Raw genomic sequence first — 19,495 nt, 5'->3', positions numbered from 1 at the left:
TCTTTCGGATTTACCATTATTATAATTGAATAGACCAAATGTAGCATATTTTCCGAAACCGTTTACCTGACTTTCTCTTTTTCTGATTATACTGTCTATTTAACACACACACACACAAATTAATTTGTGATCAAAAATTATGGATCTACCATAAAAACCATAAAAATCCTTAATTGGAAAAAATCGCGGGGAAAATCCCACGATTTTATTGCACATTCATTAATTTTGCAATTATTTAGTTGACACCACAAAAACCAGGTACCTATCCTTTTTGCCCGTTGTTTTTATTATTTCCGACCGATTTCTGAATTTGTTGGCTTGATGTTGTCATTAACAAGTAAATCAACAGATATTTACAAAAAGCCCAACATTATTGAAAGAATTTCTTGTAGTAATTCCTAATTAAACATCTAAATTTTTAAAAATTCATCGTTTGCAATAATATAGTTGACTAACTGTATATTAATATGACGAACCAAGTACTGTAACAGAAATACTTACTTCCCACGAAATTAATATTCATTTGGCAATAAAAAAGAAATGCCTTACACATAACTACAGATACAAACATACACATGATTCAAATTAATTATCTTTATCCCGCTGAGATGGCACATGTCTCCAATGGCTAAATACTGTGGCCTAAATTGATGTCCTCGATTGGCAAATAACACCATAGCTCCTCTCTAACTCTATATCTCTCTGTCTCTCTCTCTCTCCTCATTTCTGCATTGCTGCTGAGTTCACTAACGAAATGTAAAGCTACTAAAATTGAATGTCATCCAATGTCTTAATATGCCAGATTCAATGAAAGGAATTCAAATAAAAGAGAGTAGAAAAATAATCACAAGGAATCTACAACAGCTTCTATTGAAACATGATGGTGGCACTGCATGCTTTTGGAATTGGATGCACGAAACGACATAACATCTCAAGAGGTTTGACATTTTAAGACATTGATATAGCCTGATATGGCATCAAGATTCTTTTGTTTGATAATAAAATTGCAAATAAAAAAGTCTGAACAAAAAATGTTTACGTATGTACAAATATCCTTGGGTACATGTGTGTATGCAAATTGAGACAATATCCTTTGACATTGCTGTATTAAAATGAGTATATTATTTGAATAATAAGAGAAACCAGTATTTGCTGTGCTTGGCTTTATTTATATTGAAATCATCCAAAATATAGTTTAAGAAGGATTATTTATTATTTAATTTCGAAAAGAAATTTTTGTCAATTATCTTGTCTTCGTTCATCATGTGAATTGTAATTTATTACACATTCATTTTGTAAGATGTCAACAATTGTATTCAAATTATTCAAAGTTGTTTTTTCTTAACGAGGGTAGTATGACCACGGTGCCCGTAAATTTTTTTACATTTATACACATCTTTATTACGTTTTATAAGAATTTTTACAGATCGAGAAAATATAATGTTAGGTTAAGTTATATTCAGTAAAATAAAACATTGATTAATAATTTGTTTCAAATTATACCCACAGCGGCCGGTTTTATGCACCGGATTGATTCGGAGGAATCTTCAACCAGGGGCCGTCACCTCAACAATTATGTATTTGTGTTCGTGTATTTTTTCACCAGGAGAGCGGCAATTGATCCAGGAATACCTGTTCCGAGCTCTTCTGGTCCGTGCCATGATAGAGATGAACACCGGGCCAGTATGGATCTGTGCGTTTTCGTGGGTGCTCTGGCCTTAGTCGCACCGGGGATTACATCGGTAGATATGTTGCTGCTTGCTGCGACAGAACATCGCCCAGTGCGTCTTCAACGTCGTCGTCTGACTCTTCGTAGTCGTCGGAATACAAGACGCTCCCGTAGTCTCCCCAACAACAACAAATGCAGCATCTAACACCACAAGTTGTTGTTCAGCGACCCGGAAATGCATCATTCCTGCAAATCAATTGCAACGGTCTCCGCAATAAGGTCAGCGAAATGTTGGATTTTATGAGTCAAAAAACATCATGGTCGCCGCGATCCAAGAAACAAAGCTGAAACAGTAGTTTGCGTTGTGATGGTTACAACGTTTTGCGGAAGGATCGCACAAGAAGCGGAGAAGGGGGACTTGCCTTTCTGATATACCAGTCTGTCCAGTACAGACCTAGCTCGCTTGAGCTTGTCTCTAGTGACCCATACATGGAATGTATGGGGGTAGCAGTAAAGAGTGGTACTGCCCAGGTAGAGCTGCTTAATGTGTATATACCCGATTTCATTACCTCTGAAATTTCCCAGCAGAGGCGGCTAATGAGCATGATGACTAGCAAATGAGCATGATGAGCTTCGTCGCACGAACCCTGAAGACCCAAGAGTTAGAGAGCTTACTATTGAAGTCAACAGGCCTGTAGGCGAACATAAGTGGAAAAAGTGGCTAGACCATCTGAAACAATGCAACATTGGTGAAGGATTAAGTAAATGGTTAAATCACTCTTTTAACGGCGTGACCGTAGCTGACCCAAAGAGTTGCGCGTGTTATTTTAAACGGGAGTTCATAGAGCACCCCGAGAGTGATAGGGCGAAGAGAAGTGTGCTACGCCGTATAAGAAGAGCCCTTCTAGCCGAGGAGGTACCACCACCATTTACGATGAGCGAGGTTGCAGATGCCGTCCGAAACACGAAATCATCCAAAGCGTTGGGCCCACACCGAATATCGATGAACCTGGAGTTGAGTATTTAACAAGTGTCCTCAACCTATCGTTAGCCACCCATATTATACCAGAAGCCTGGAAAGTTGGCAGGTTGGTCCAGCTACTGAAGCCTGGCAAGGATGCCAGCAGAGGTAAGTCGTACAGGCCAATTTCCCTCCTATCGCCAGTAGCAAAAATCCTAGAGCTACTACTGTCCCCACGATGAGAAGATGTTTTCCAGTTTCTTGACCTATCGAAAGCTTTCGATACCATCAACCATGCCAAGCTGTTCGAGGATATAGAGAAGACTACTCTCCAGCCATGTTTGAAACGTTGCGTAACCAACTATATGTGCGGACGCCAGTCGTTTATGGAATTTAGAAACAAGAAGTCCAAAACCCGTAGAGTGAAACAGGGAGTTCCCCAAGGAAGGGTGATATATCTGGAACTGTTTAACCTATACCTTTCTGAAATTCCATACCCTCCAGACGGCATAGAGATCGTGATGAATGCGGATGATTGTAGATAAGATCAGAGGTAGGAACAAGGTGCTCATGTCGCTGGCCTTGGGCAGCACTTGGGGAGCTGACAAAGAAACCTTGTTGACCACCTACAATGCAATATGCAGGTCTATGGTAAGCTATGTGGCGCCAGAATGGTCAGCAAAGGTTAGCACTACGCAGTGGAAGAAGAATCAAACCCGCCAGAAAGCTGCCCTGAGGACTGCAACAGGGTGCCTCCTCATGACACCAGTGGACCATCTTCATGAGGAGACGAAGATATTACCGGTGCGTCAACACAATAAGATGTCGATGCAGTACCTGCTTGGGTGTTATCGCAGTGAGCATCCCTGTCACGATTTAATGGACAGGCTTCCTCCACACAGGCACTTCGGGAGAGATCTTCATGATCTAGAGGGAGGGGTCCAACGGTATAATAGAGAACCTCTAGACCAACGAGCCTATGAGACAAGCTTGGATAGCATTCACACTGATATGGTTGCGCAGGCAATACAGAGATACAGTGTGAATGCGGTACTTGCCAGCTGCCAATGCAAACACGAGTGGCCCGGTTAAGATCGGGACGATGCAGCCGACTGAATTCATATTGGGCCAGAATTGACGCATGATACCCAACACATGTCCAGCATGTGGATTGGGATCACACGAGACACTGCATTTGTTTAGCTGTCCAGCTAATCCCACTCACCTGTCTCCTGATTCTTCATGGACGCAACCAATCCAGGTTGCGGAATTCTTGAGTCTGGATACAGAGGAACCAGAACCTGATAACTGAAATAATGCACGAACGAACATATTTGCGTTGCTACAACAACAAGAACAATTAATTAATAATTAATTATTAAAATGATCATAACTCGACTCTTTCTCTGAAAAGCATCGATGTATATTTTTACTACATTTTCACTCTCGTGTCTCTCATAGCACTCTCGTGTCTATTGTTTGCTCCACATGTAAATTATTATTTACGTTGTGATTTATAAAAATTCCAATAACAAAAACAATGTCAACACATATAACTGAATTTACATATTTTATTTATTCAATTAATGTAACGTTATTAATGAACATTTGTTTTTCCAATTTAAACAAAAAGAAATGTATAATTATACTTTTTCCGACGGAATTTTAATTTCATTTTCTGCGTGCATTTTTTTCTGCAAAAATACGAAAATCATAAATAAATGCTGTTCTTTATCATAGCATTGCCATTCATCAAATAAACCAACGTCAATCAATGCCACTTTGAAATGCAACCAAATTGTAAAAAAACCACAAACGATGTGCCATATGAGAATTCAACAAAATTCAGAAAAGATTGTTTGAGAATTCAAAAAATCTGTTTCACAAACATGGGTTTCCGTTTCAAGTGCATAGAACTGTGGTATCATTAACATACATATGTGTATATCGTCACCATAAATACTTAAAGTCGTATCTCCAAAAAAGTCAAAATTAGTTTTTTGATTGAATCTAAAACATACGACTAAAATACATGCTCTTGCAAAATATCAAGCTTCTACGTTCAAAAATAACGATCATATTCAAGAAAAGGCATTTTTGAAATTGGGATATCATTGCAGATTTTGTTGTAATGACGCATCCCAAAACCAAGCGTTTACGCGGTTTTAATTTCATTACATATTCCCATTCGAATATGATTTATAATATCCCATATACTCGCGTTCATAAGATTAATATTCCATAAAAAAGTTTTTCATTTTATAACGTTTTTTGCTTCTCCTATAAAATTATTATTTTGTCAGTTACGACTTTTGGCATTTATGGTGACGATATGTTGTATGCCTGTTACACATGTATGAAAAGGAAATTCCCCTTTCAGAGCTACATCATTAGTTGTATTCTTCAAAGTTTCCGTTTGATTGAAATTCAGAGAGAAAAACTCTTTTGAGAAACTGTATTGGTGTGAATTGAAATCATTGAACACTTGTGAGGATGTGGGAAATTCTATCGATGTTCTAGAAAGCAATGAAGTAATCATATCCTGTATCCGGTGTGAAACGCCAAGAATGGATGTGGGTTTAAAGATAATTGCATTTTTTTTTGAAGGATATGACTCAGCAATTGATATGTTGGCAAAGTGATGTACAGTATGATCTCGCTACTCCGGACACCATGTGTTTTGCCGATGTCAGGATTATCGAATTGTCCGGACTACCAAGTAGCAACAGAAATACATGATTTTATATGTAAATCATCTCATTAAAACCTTTTTTTTTTTTGAAGAAAACATATTATTTTATGTAAGAGAGAGAATTCACTGTTTCATGGGGCAACATAACGTTAATAATTCAAAGAGAAAAACTCGCCCTAAGTTTTCGATCGAAATTTGTCCTCCCAACTTAAACGCGAAAATTCATACACAAATGAAATAAACATTTTTGTTGATTTAAACAAAACTCCAAGTAAATGAGCTGTAATTCATTGAGTTCTTGAGATGAAAATAATTTCTAGAAAATGCTAACTTTAAAACTGATTTGTATTCCTTCTACCATAATATAATATATAATAATTGTTCCACAAACATCCCAGATGGGACAAGGGAGACTTCTCTCATATCAATGAGTGCACCCCGATTCATATTAGCTCAATGATATGGGACCTACAGTTTATCGCCGAGTCCGAATGGCGTGTCCTAAGGCACCACTTTTAGAGAAGTTTTACATGGCTGAAATACTCAGGAAATGTCGCCTACATTACTGAGGGGTACTTTGCCACCGTTGAAAATTGTTTGATGTAGCTTGTCCGGTGAATCGAACCCAAGACCTTCAGCGTGCAAGGCGGGTGTGCATACTATTGCACCACGGTGGCACCCCCACCATAATATGGAGGGTATAATTAAATTTGTCATTCCGTTTGTAACAAATCGAAATATTCATCGGTACAATTCTAAGTCAATATAACAATATCGGTCTGTCCGTCCGTCTGTTGAAATTAAGATCAGCTCGCAATTTTTTAAGATAGAGCTATGTAATTTTATATAGAAGTTTTTATTATTCCTAGGATGTTTGGTATTGCAAATGGCCTATATCGGTCAACGTTTTGATGTAGCCCCCATAGAACGGTACCGCCCCATCTTCGGAATTTTGAAGATTTTAGCTTCATTATAACACAGAAATGGCTGACATTTGGTACTTAGTCTTCGTTGGGGGTATACAAATTTCTCTTGTAATTTGTCGGTATAAGTCCACGCCTTAATATAGCCCCTATAGAACGGTACCGCCCCATCTTCGGTATTTTGAAGGTTGTGGCCTCAGTATTCCTTCAAAATTGCGGAAATTTTTTATTTAGTCTTCGTTGGTGGTATAAAACTTTCCCCTAGATATGTGCCGGTATAGGGCTACGCCTTCATATAGCCCCCTTGAAAATACCGAAAATCGGAAGATACCGTTCTATCCGATTTTCGTTATTTTCAAGGTTATGGCCACAATAATCCATCGAAATGGCTGAAATTTGGTATTTAGCCTCCGTTGGGGTATAAAAATATCCCCTCTAACTCTGTCGGTGTAGTCCACACCTTTATATAGCCCCCATAAAATGATACCTCCCGATTTTCGGTAATTTGAAGGCTGAAATTTGCTATTTAGTCTTCGTTAGGGGAAATTGCTAACTCCATAAATGAATTTAATACCCTCCATATTATGGTGGCGAGTACACAAATCAGTTTTGGATTTGGATTTAAATTTGTCATTCCGTTCGTAACACATCGAAATATTCATCGGAGACCCTATAAAGTATAATTCACGAATATTGTCAATTATTTCATATTCCATTTCAGAAAAAAGGATAAATTTTCTTCGCACTACATCAACGATATTTGATATGTAGGTTAAGAAAAAAATCCCAGTACGAATCTGGTCGCGAAGCAATTTTTGGTTGTTGCGGACAAAAGTTATGGCGCTTTTATTTCGCTTTTTAAAAAAGAAAATATTATAAAAACGCTAATTATTTTAATGAGCTGCGAATCAAATGAGACTACAATCATAGTTTGATTTGGTTGTATTTGTTTTGTAAAAACCAGGAAAAAAATTTGTATATTGTGAAAATAAAATGCGCCTTGTTATATCGTCCTCCATACTATGAAGAGTATATAATATTTGGTTTTCTGCGTTTTAGCTGCTTTTTTGTCCGAGCTAAGAGAGTTCAGAGTTCAATTACGATGGTAAAAGTTTTTTTCAGGGGCAAGTCCATTCTTCTTGAGCAAACAGCCCGAAGAGTGTAAAAACCCCCTATGGCACCATATGTAGTGGCTGTATATCCACTTCCATAACGATCAATGTCGATCCATTCCTTTTAGTATCTCGTCCGCAAAACTTTTGATCTTTAATCCTAATCAACATTTTTGTCGGTTCAAAGGCCCAACATTTTTAAAACCCCCTAAAACGTACGTATTTTCGGAAAAAATTGTTTCAATATACACAGGCTGAGGGTATATCTCTGTCGGCAAAGCCGACTGATACTTTTTTACTTGTTTAACATAAATATAGCCACAGCTTTCACGCAAATTATCTTTTAAGGCCAATATTTTTTGCCAGGTCCAAAAATATTTCATTTTATCAAAAAATATTTAATTTGTATAATATACAATCACAAGTCGCGTGTTATAAAAGGATAAACCTTGACTTCAGCTATGTTAAATTTTCAAAAATATTGGTGATATATCCTGGGTTAGGGTAAAATTCGAAGTTGATATAACCAATAGAAGTGTACTCCCGATTTTCGGTATTTTATATGCTGTGTATTCAATATTACACCGAAGTTTCTGAAATTTGGTAGTTAATCTTCTTTAGGCGTATTCAGCTTTCCCCTCTAAATTTGTTGGTATAGTCGACGACTTCATATAACGCCGATAGAACGGTACATTCCATTTGTTGGTATTTTTAAGGTTGTGGCCTCAATATTCCATCGAAATTTCGCATTTAGTCTTCGTTTGGGATGCAGAACTTTCCAACTGAAATTTGTGGGTATAGGTTTACGTCTTCATATTGCCCACATTTAACTGTATCTCACGATTTTCGGTATTTTAAAGGTTTGGCTTCAATATTCCACCGGCTGAATTTTGGCATTTACAGCGTGTTTTTGTAAAAAGTTTTTGCTCAGTCGTTCGTCGATTTCATGAACGAAGGCACAATTTGGTTTTCATAGCGATTGACGTTTGTATCCGTGTGACAAACAAATGAAACTTTTTATTTTCGTATTTTTTTGGTTTTCGTAACAAAATCAGACGAACGAATACGTCAAAAATAAACGAATGGAAAATACCCATCGTTTTGAATGAAAATTAAATAATTTGAGTAATAAATGACACAAAACACACGAAAACTGGAAGGGAATGCAATTTTATTTATTTCCATAGAAGCACACGCGTATATGTACATCCGTTTCTTCATATTATCACAATTATTTTTGGACAAATTTGTTCACATTTTTTTCTTATTTTTTGTTTGACATCTGTTTATCCGGGTTGCCATCAAGTACCACATTTTACGTGCAGATGCATATGCAAAATGCACAAAATACGTATCATGGAAACCCTGATATATAAAAGCTTTTATGAAATAGACGAAAGCTTTTAGATAAAAACGAATGGTTCGTAAAATTTTACAAGAACCAAATTTTGAACGCATACGTTTTAGTACGAACGGTTCGTGTGACAGGCAAGCATTTTTACAAAAACACGCAGTTAGTCTTCGTTGGCCATATAAAACTTTTCTGTAAAGGTCCACGAAAATAGAACGGTACCTCCCGAATTTCGATATTTTGAAAGTTAAAACATTGTTTTACCGAAATTGCTGGAATTTGGAATTTATTCATAAACGAAAGGAAACAAATTTTTCAATTTTACTACAAGACAACTCGTGGTGGAGGGTATAACAAATAATGCCGTTCTTACTAGTTTGAATTATGCCACTCTTTGAGTAAATGGGCGATATGTTTATTCCTATAAGGACTTCTAATGTAAAGTACTGATTTTTGGATTGTTAGAAAAGGTATTTTTCAGCATGAAATAGTTGTCTTCTTTAACAAAAACTTTTCGAAGAAACAGTGCATAAAGATTTTGTCAAGCGTTCTATCAATCTTGATGTTTCCGATCACTAATAGCCCACGTTTATATTTTCCTTGCTTTGCTGTTTACTTGTTGCTATTGTACAATATAAGGAATGTTTTAAAGACATCCTCCGCTCAAACGGTGACGTTTCGTCTGCGGTAGATATTATATATTTCAATACTATTTCTCGGCAACAAATTTCTAAATTTGGTTACCACAAAAAGTGTTAGATATTTTTCGGTATCGAGATATGACGTTATGCCTCGGAATTAGTAAATTTAAGGTTAAAAATATATGAGTGTCCGGATTATCGAGGTAACAAAAGTGCGAGGTGTCCGGATTATAGAGTCTATAGTGTAAATAATTTTAGTGTGATTTAATATTTTACACAAAATTTGGATAGAAACATTCTAATAAATAAAACTTTTTTCGGAATGATGACAACACTATGATATGTTTTCCCAAAAGTGTTTGTAACACCGTGAAATTTATTCTAGACATTCATACCCACAAACATCCCAAAGGGGACAAGAGAGACTTCCCTCATATCAATGAGTGCACCCCGATTCATATTAGCTCAATGATATGGGACCTACTGTTTCAATGATATAGAACCTACGGCGTCTTGTAAGACACCACTTGTAGAGAAGTTTTACATGGCTGAAATACTCAGGAAACAACAACATTATTGAGGGTTATTTTGCGCCGTTGAAAATGTTGATGTTGATTGGAAGGGGAATCGAACCCACGACCTTCAGCGTGCAAGGCGGGTGTGCATACCATTGCACCACGATGTCACCCTATCGATTGGATTTACTTTGGCATTTATGGTTCCCAGTGGGTAGCCCCTATATAACGGTACCGCCAGAATTAGAGGATAAAAAGTAAGACCCGGCTGAACTTAACGTTTTTTTACTTGTTATACCCTCAGCATTTGGACTGAATATGCCCCATCGAAATAATGGTTTTAGACAAGTATGTTGGGAGGAAATCCGTTTCAGACAATTTGAAGTCGATTTAGCCATGTCCGTCCGTCTGTCTGATAACTCTATCAATCGATTCGAACCAAATATTGCACTTCGTAATATTTTGTCCAAACTTAGTTTAAGTTCGATGATGGGCCATATCCGTCCACACCTTCGTGTACCTCCTCCACAAAAGTTCAATTTTTTTTCGCAAAAATTATGCGCACGATAACTCTTGAAGGGACTAACCGATATTTTGCGCAAACTTACATCAAGTTCTAAGATGGGCCATATCGGTCCTCCCCCACAATAGTTCAAAACTTTTCGCTAAAACGGCGCGAACGATATGTCTTGAGGTCAGTAACAGTTTGGTCCAGACTTTGTACATCGTAATATTTCAACGAGACATAGATCATATATCTGTCAACTCCTTCGGGTACATCCCACACAAAATTGCGAACAAGTGCAGTTTAGGATAGTTTTGATTATTCTTGCAAACGGTTGCGCTAAAGGTCCCTAGTGCGATGATATGAGTTTTTTATTGGCAAGTCCATACTTCTTGAGAAAATGGCCCGAAAGAAACCATACATCCAGCATGTGCAGCGGCTGGTGCGCACGACGCCTCTCGAAGCCAATACTTTGCATACATTTCTTTGAATATTTGATGAAGTTAGAAGGTGACGCTTCACAAAAGTTCGGAAATATTAGCTAAAATGGTACGCGCGATATCTCATAAATCCGATTTGGTCTAAACTTTGGATTTCGAAATATGTTGTCCAAACTTAATGGATGTTCAAGAGTGAACCCTATCGGTCCACTCCTTACGGCAACACCCACAAAAATTTTCAATATTTCTGTTCGGCGATCCTTTGGAAACTTTTACCGATGTACTCCTAGTGGCCCTGATATAATGGTCCAAAAGCTCCAGATTATACGTTAACCCACTGAAATGACTGGTGGGCGCGACATCTATCGAGAGGAATGACTCCCAAAAAAGACTCACTTCCAAAATGGATTATGACAGTTCATTTCTTTAAATCCTAAATCCATATTTTTGTCGGCAAGTTCATACGCCCAATATTCTGAAAACCCCATAAATACATACAAAAGTGTTTCAATTCATGCAGGCTGAGGATATATCTCTGTCGGCAAAGTCAACTGATACGTTGTTACTTGTTCTTTACTCTGTTCCAAAGTACTTCGCAATAGTTCAGTATTTTATAGGTACATTTTAATTACCTATAGAGTTGCTGCTTAAAATTGGGAACTAAGCAAAAACATGGACTCATGTAGAAAATGTTCTGCTTTGCGTTGTTCTATCTCCTGAGAAACCAGAATTCCGAATTACAGACAACCATCCATATTTTAATACCTTGGAAATATCTTAAATTTGTTTGTTAGGATATGTATATGAGGAAAGGTCAAAATTTTTTAGTTTCCATGAAGCCAAGGTTTGCACTATTATAATACGCGAACTATTGTAGTTTGCCAGTAACTATGACTATTGCTGGATTAATTTAGATGTTTTTGTACAAAGCTCAAAAATTTAGCAAAAAAATTTAATGTACGTGGTAGTTACGACCGCGTAAAGGAAAAAACATAGGTAAAAACACGTTGAATCTAAACAGGTTTTTTACATTGCTATTCGATTTCTGATTAAACCATTCAAATGACGGACATCTGTCCAAAGTAAAAGTTGGAGAATACAAAATGAAGATTACACTTCTAATGTATCACTTTCCAAAATTTCCACTGCATCCACCTTTTATGGATGCTGACATTTTGAAGCCGGATTTCAGGTGTTTTTTGTATTTTTTATGTAACTGGGACGCGCATTCGGATATTTCGAAAAACCAATCATAGAACTAAAGAACTCGCGATTTCGCATAATCTGATGTGTATATTAAGTATGTAGCCCACACAGCAGCAGAGTAATCTACTGCCAAAGGCCAAAATTTGGTGCGATATTTTTTCTAAAAACCCTATTTTTTGGGTACAGTATTTACAATATCGTTTTGAGTGTGCTGGTACCCCGCGATATTTTAGTTTTTCGACGATCCGGATCATATGAATCACAGATCGTAAAAATCCATCTACTAGAACGGCGAAAACAGCAACTGCAAAAATTGAAAAATTTGCGAAAAATGTTTTTCAAAATATCGCTGACTAATTCGCGTTTTATGTGGATCGTTTCCATTTCAATGAAAAAAGTGAATCATCACTCGCGTTTGTGCGAAAACAGCGGTTTGAAAAATTTAGTGGCATGGGAGCTGTATCCGATTTATCCAAAAAATACTGTGTGATGCTACATCCACGGTTCTTGATGGATTTTATTGAAATATGTTTAGATCGATGTATTTTTTCACGGTTGATAGTGAAATCGGATGCGCATAAAAAGTGTATGCACTTTGTGCAAAATATAAGCGTTATACAGTTTGTTGCACACTAAACTGCAGACGATGCTACATCTTAGCGGCCAAAGTAAATCCTGGCAAATGTGTACAAATTAAAAGAGAAGAATTCGCTGTATTGGTAAACCGCATGCGCATCAAGTGATTTTGAGGATTTCGCGATTTACACGCATTCCAAAATGAACATTACCCGATACAATTTTATTTCAAGATTATACCCCATTTAAAGGAACCCAACATTTATTTGAAAGATATCCGTATCTTCTGCTAGATGTTAGCGTGTTTTCGAGAAGTGATTAGGATAAAAAATGTGATTTATTGCGTGGAATTTAACTAAAATAGAAGAAAATCTCCGACCTATTTTTCTTACATTTTGTTCAACTAACTCACAAAATAAATTTTAATAAATATTTTCTCTTACAAAAATTTTATAAAGTTCCTCAATATATTTTTTTGTTTTTTGCTATAATATGCAAACCGCTAAACAGATTTGTATAGTTTTGGTTTCATTTGAATCTTCGCGATGTTTAGATTACGTACATATTTTTTATATATTTTTCAGATGCATAGACAGCTTGAATTTTATTAGAACAAGTTGTAAACTACCAATTGTTTTGAATGCTTTCCTAATTTCCGCGAAAATTTACAACTTTTTCACTAAAGTTATGGGACCTCAGTAACCATATAGTATGTAGGGAGCCCCTAATTAAGAGAGTTTCTCAATATAATGATTAGAGTCTTTTAAAGATTTTTTTCTTTTTATCAGAGTTGAAACCGCCATAACTTTTGCGCGCAACAACCAAAATTAGTATCTCGAACAGTTTTAAGAATGGGATTTTTTTCCCAATCTATGTACCAAAAATCATTCATGTAGCTTAAAAAAAATTTAATTTTTTTTTTATGGAAAACTAAAAAATTTTTTCTTTTCTTCATATATACTTTGATACGATCAACAAGTAAATGAGTATCGGTCAGCATTGCCGATGAGATATACCCTCAGCTTGTATAAAGAAACTTTAACAGAAATGGTGAACATTAAAATGCTAAAAACAGATCCGAAGTTTTAAAAATAAATATAATTTTCATAGTTGGCAAATTAGGTTTGGCATGTTTTGGGAACAGCTGGGAATATTCGCCATTAAAATTAAAAACCTAAGAAATTTGCCAACTACATAATCATAAATGTAAAGGGGAGATTTTCTACATACTTTCATTGACAGTACATCGTTTTGGAATACCTTCAATACGGCGGAGATATTTACATGCGAATACAAAATAATTGCCCACAAACGGTTTTTGCGTATTTCGATACGAAGATGCCCATTAATCTTTAAATTGGTGGGATAAAGGTGTAGCTCTGGTAATGTGTTTCTGTTTGCATGCCTGTCTGTCTAAACCCAGTAACCACACTATAGGTGGTCATTTTGATTCCAACATTACTAAGGTTAATAGGCATCTTCCTCTATGTTAAATATTTCAAGATGATCCGATCAAAATGGCGACCTGTAGCGTGATTACAAGGACAGGCATACAGACAGTGATACATTACCAAATCGACTCAGTTAATCCAGGCTTATCACTTGGTCGTTGAACAATTGCTTGAAACAGACAAATAAATTTAAATTTTCGATTACATGAAAACATTTCCAAACCAAAAATTAAGCAATTACTTTCGTTGTTACAGCATCCAATTACATCCGATTCAATTCTTGGATACTAAAACTGCTTCTTCTCCTGTAAATGTAATTCGAAGCCACCATTAATTGCTAATTAAAAGTTTTACAACACTGAAAAAAAAAAATCTATTAAAATCTCATCCAAATAACTTTTCCTCGAAATCGTAAACATTTTCATTACAACTTTTCCCATAAAGTCAATGTCCTATAACAGAAAACTTTACTTTTTAAGGATACTCTCCAGTGAAGGACCAACATCCACTCATCGAAATTCCCCTAGCCCATTTGAATTTGTGATTTGCATTAAGCCTTCAATTAGTCTGGGTAGAAAAAATACACAGCCACACAAATACACAGGCAATTAAAAACGCTCTAACATTATTTATGCTCCAATAACTATAAAATTGTTTTGTTCTTTTCTCGACAATCCTCGAACATGGGAATTGTTTTGGTATTTTCCGTTGTGGTTATGACTGACTGGTGGCGTTGATGCTTTTATTCGTTGCGTTTTAGTTTTCACTTCGGTAATTTGTATTTCAAACAACGTAACGTTAGACAAGGTAGGCTGTATGGTATACAATTCACTAACCCACATACACACGCACCCACAGTTTATTTTGAGAGTTCTTTTAATCCATTAGCCCACTTTTGAAGTAGAGTTTTATGTATAAATAGCAACTTTTGTTTTAACTAGACTTTGTATAGCGCAGACACAAGTAAATCCTTTTCAATTTGAAAAGTATTTGAAATGATTAACAGCTAATCGAAATGTACTTTGAATCAATTGTAGAAAAAGTTGGTTTCGCAGTATTTTTGTGGTTTAGTAGAAGGAGGATGTTTTATTATATCACTTCGTCCAGAAGTTTTGTCAGAACAATTTGTTGAACCACAGTTTATTGTACTGATCTACGTGTTGCTACAACTTTTCAGAATTTGCGAAATACAATTCACTGCGAAGGTGTGTACCTTGCCTTAGAAAATATTTGAAACATAAAAACCATTTATTAATCAGAGATTTTTTTTACTTCACCACAAGTGGGCGGCCCACCTTGACCAAAAATCATGAAAGTTAAACATGTTGTGTAGCGTTACGTAAAGCGATTTTCAAGGTTTTTTTATAGGATAGGAGGGTATATTAAGTGTGTCACTACGTTTGTAACTACTCGAAATAATCATTGTAGGTACCACAAACTATATATCGACCTTTTTGTAGAAAATTAACTTTTGTTGAAACTGAGGTATGGGGTACTGTAACTCGCGAATTGTTGTAATATACCATAACTTTTGAACGCATTTCGGTAAAATAAACTGTTTTAGCCCGATTCACCGATGGGTTTCTTAAAATAGTAATTTGAGCGGAAGCTGTGCTCGTTTTAATGCAAAAAAATAGGAAAAAATCGTTGAAGGAAACGAGTTTTTTTAAGTCAATTTTCAATTAGTGGGCTTTACAATACAATGTAGAGTACAATGTTCAAAGAAGAAGTTAAAGAATACACTTCAGAGATGAAGTTTCTAATGTATGATTTTTTAATATAACCAATGCATCAATCTCAAACGGATGTTGACATTTTGAAGACTGGGTTGAAAATTGGGTTTTTTGAATTTTTGATCTAATAGGGACGCGCAACTGTACTCGTTTAAAAACTGACTATGAGATTGTAGTACTCGCGATTACGCATTTTTTGATGTATAACTCGGGCGTGCTTAAAGTCGAAATTTTTGTGCGTAAATTTTTCTAAAAAACCAGTTTTTTTGGATTCAAAATTTACAAATGCCATTCGATTTCAGTGGAAACCCGCGTGAATTTAGTTTTTTTACGTTCTGAATCTAACAAGCCTTTGCGCGTCTAAATCCATCCAGTAGATCGGCGGATAAGATACCCCTCAAATTTCGAAAATCTGCAAAAAATGTTTTTGAAAATATCACGTATTTAGACGCGTTTTAGATGTGTTATTCCTACTTAGATAAATATAGCGAAACGCATATTTAAAATGTGCGAAAACAGATATTGAAAAACGTTCGCGAATCCGGAGATATAATAGATTTCTTCTAAAAACTGAGTGCGATGCTACATCCACGGTTCTTGATGGATCGCATTGAAATGACATAGGATGATGTATTTTTTAATGGTGATCATTGAAATCGGATGCGCATAAAATGCAAATGTACTTCGTGGAAATTATGGGCATTTTACTGTTTTTTGCACCCTAACATGCAACTGATGCTACATCGTGGTCGCCAAATGGAATTTCACAAACTGTACACCAAATAAAAGGGATTGATTCGCTGTGTTGGAAAATCGGGTGCGCATCATGTCATTTTCACTATTACGCGGTTTATATGCGTTTCAAATGTTGTAATATTCAATATAACATTATTATAATGTTATGCCACAATTGGAATTCCTTGTGATTTAATATAATGTTCTAAAAATATTCGCCAATAGGAAAACTATAAGCAACAAATTTTTTGCAATGGAATATCTTCACTATTAGGCGAAATTTTGACGAAAAAAGACGAAGAACTCAAAAATTTGTTCTTCAACCTTTCCTATAAAACCATAAAAAAATAAAATTAGAATAACCTGATTTTTATTTTTTCGTCATATTTTCTTTGTATTTTTGCAAATAACATGAATACTATAGCTCCAAACTATAGTTTCTTATGTTTCATTTTATTCCTCACAATGTCTGGATGCTGCTATAATTTTTGTATATATATTTTTGTAAGTATAAGCGCTATTGTTTCAAAAATATGTTTGTAAATACGTGAAATTATTTAACAAATTTTATTTTTCGGGAATCCATTGAAGCTTTTCGAATTTTTTTTTGCATCATCGCAAAGGTTGCGAATTCAGTTAAGGATAATACGATATAACTGCTTACTATATTAAGCCGCGATTTTTTTAGAATTTTTTCTAATTAGCATAATTAAAACGGTCATATCTTCTGCGCGCAACGATCAAAGTTGGTAACGAAAACAGATTTGGAATTACGATTTTTTTCTTCATCTATGTACCAAAAATCATAGATGTAGTATCGAATTTTTTTTTTTGATTTTTTTGAAATGGAAAAGACGATTTTAGACGTTTTTGCTGATATATTCTTCATCAGAGTGCAATTCTACATCGATATAGCCGTGTGCATCCGTCTGTCCGTCTGTGGAAATCACTCTAGCGTCCGAACGGATTGACGTAGGTGGATGAAATTTTGGGAAAATCTATTATATGTACGTAGGACTTTTGGTATTGAAAGCGGGCTATGTAGGTAAGATATTTGTCCCATTTTACCACCGAATTGGTTGTAATTTTATATTTTGTATCTCCAAAGGCCAAAAAATATTCCTACCAAAGTTTGTTTATATAGGTCCACGTTTTGGTATTACCCCCATATAAAGTACGCGTCATTTTGATATATTTTGAATGTATTAGTCCCATTTGACATCAGAATCGGTTGTAACGTTGTATTTTGCATTTCCAGAGGCTAAGAAACATTTCTACCATAAAATGTTTATATAGGTCCACGCTTTTATATAGCCTCCATAGGACGATATCTGCCGATTTTCGGTTTTTTGAAGGTTTTGGCCTCATTATCACACCGAGATGGCTGAAATTTGGTATTTAGTCTTCGTTTGGGGTATACAACTTTCCCCCAGAAATTCGTAGGTATAGGTACACGCCATCATATAGCCCCCATAGAACAGTACCTTCCGATTTTCGGTATTTTGAAGGTTGTGGCCACATTAATCCACCGAAATGATTGAAATTTGTGGTGGAGGGTATAAAAAGTTCGGTCCGACCGAACTTAACGCTTTTCCTACTTTTTTTTGATTATATATGCAAGATTGTCACAAAGTATATAAATGCAATAGAGAGTTCACAATATTTTAGATGCAAATTTGAAATTTCGAACAGAGTATAATATCTTTGGAAGTTTAGAATTGAAGAGAAGTAAAAAAGTTTCAGTCGGATATATACCCCCAGCCAATGTGAAGTGAAACTTTCACCTACGGACAGATCGAATGTAATTAAGATCTCTTCAGAATTTTGTGGCCCTCTTTGGAAATTTGAACTTGCCGACAAAAATGTGGATTAGGAATTAACTAAGCACTAAGACAAAAATGTTGAACTTTTGTGTGGGAGGTACCCGTTGGGAGACCGATATGGGCCATCTTAGAAGTTAAACAAAATTTTGACAAAATATTAGGAGATTCAAAGTTTGGACCAAATTGGTTGCCCTATTCAAGTGATATCGTCCTAGCCTTTTAGTGACATTTTTTAAATATTGGGGAGAGGTACCGGAAGTTGTGGACGGTATTGCCCCATGAAACTAAGTTTGGATATAATATGACGAAAACAGAATGTTGGACTAAACCGGTTAAACAGTTCCAGAGTTATCGTGCTCTCCGACCGACACATATGGTGACATAGGGGTTTTTTACACCTTTCGGGCTGTTTTCCCACATGTGCTATCGGAATAGAACTAAGAAAAATGTTGTAGATATGAAAATTCTCTACAAGATTGACCTCTATGATATTTTCGTAGGTTTTACCGTTATTGAGATATAGAAGTTTAAATTGGTACAATGCATTGGCTGTCTCGTTTCCTTATAAAACTTAACTAACTTTAAGTGAAAACCGCTTACACCTGGAAAGTGTTTGCGGATTTTGAAACAGCAATGTTCATAGATGAAAGAAGTAAAAAAGTATCAGTCAGCTTTGCCGACAGAGAAATACCCTCAGCCTGTGTAGATTGAAATACTATTTTCCTAAAAATAAAAAAAAAATTATGTATTTAGGGGCGTTTTCAAAATTTTGGGCGTATGAACCGACAAAAGTATGGATAGGATTAAAGCTCAAAAATTTGCGAGGATAACCATAGATACGGCTTTTTTTTATCACACTAGCCTACGAAAAACATAATATCGCTATAAACAGGGCCACTAGGAAAACCTTCGGTAAAAATGTCCAAAGGATCCTCGAACAGATCCTTAACCACACCAAAATGTTCAGCATTTGTGTGGGTGGTACCACAAGGATTGGACAGATAGGGCCCTAATTTGAACATAAACTAAGCTTCAGCAATATTTAGAGATTCAAAGTTTGGACCATATCGGTTGCTACGTCTATGAAAAATCGCGTGTTCCATGGGGGAGGTACCCGAAGGAGTGGACCTATTAGCACTACCTTCAAATTTCATCTAATATC

Source organism: Musca autumnalis, unplaced genomic scaffold (genome assembly GCF_047663935.1).
Source record: "Musca autumnalis isolate F117 unplaced genomic scaffold, ASM4766393v1 scaffold_4, whole genome shotgun sequence".
Taxonomy (NCBI): domain Eukaryota; kingdom Metazoa; phylum Arthropoda; class Insecta; order Diptera; family Muscidae; genus Musca; species Musca autumnalis.
This window is presented reverse-complemented; position numbering follows the sequence as displayed.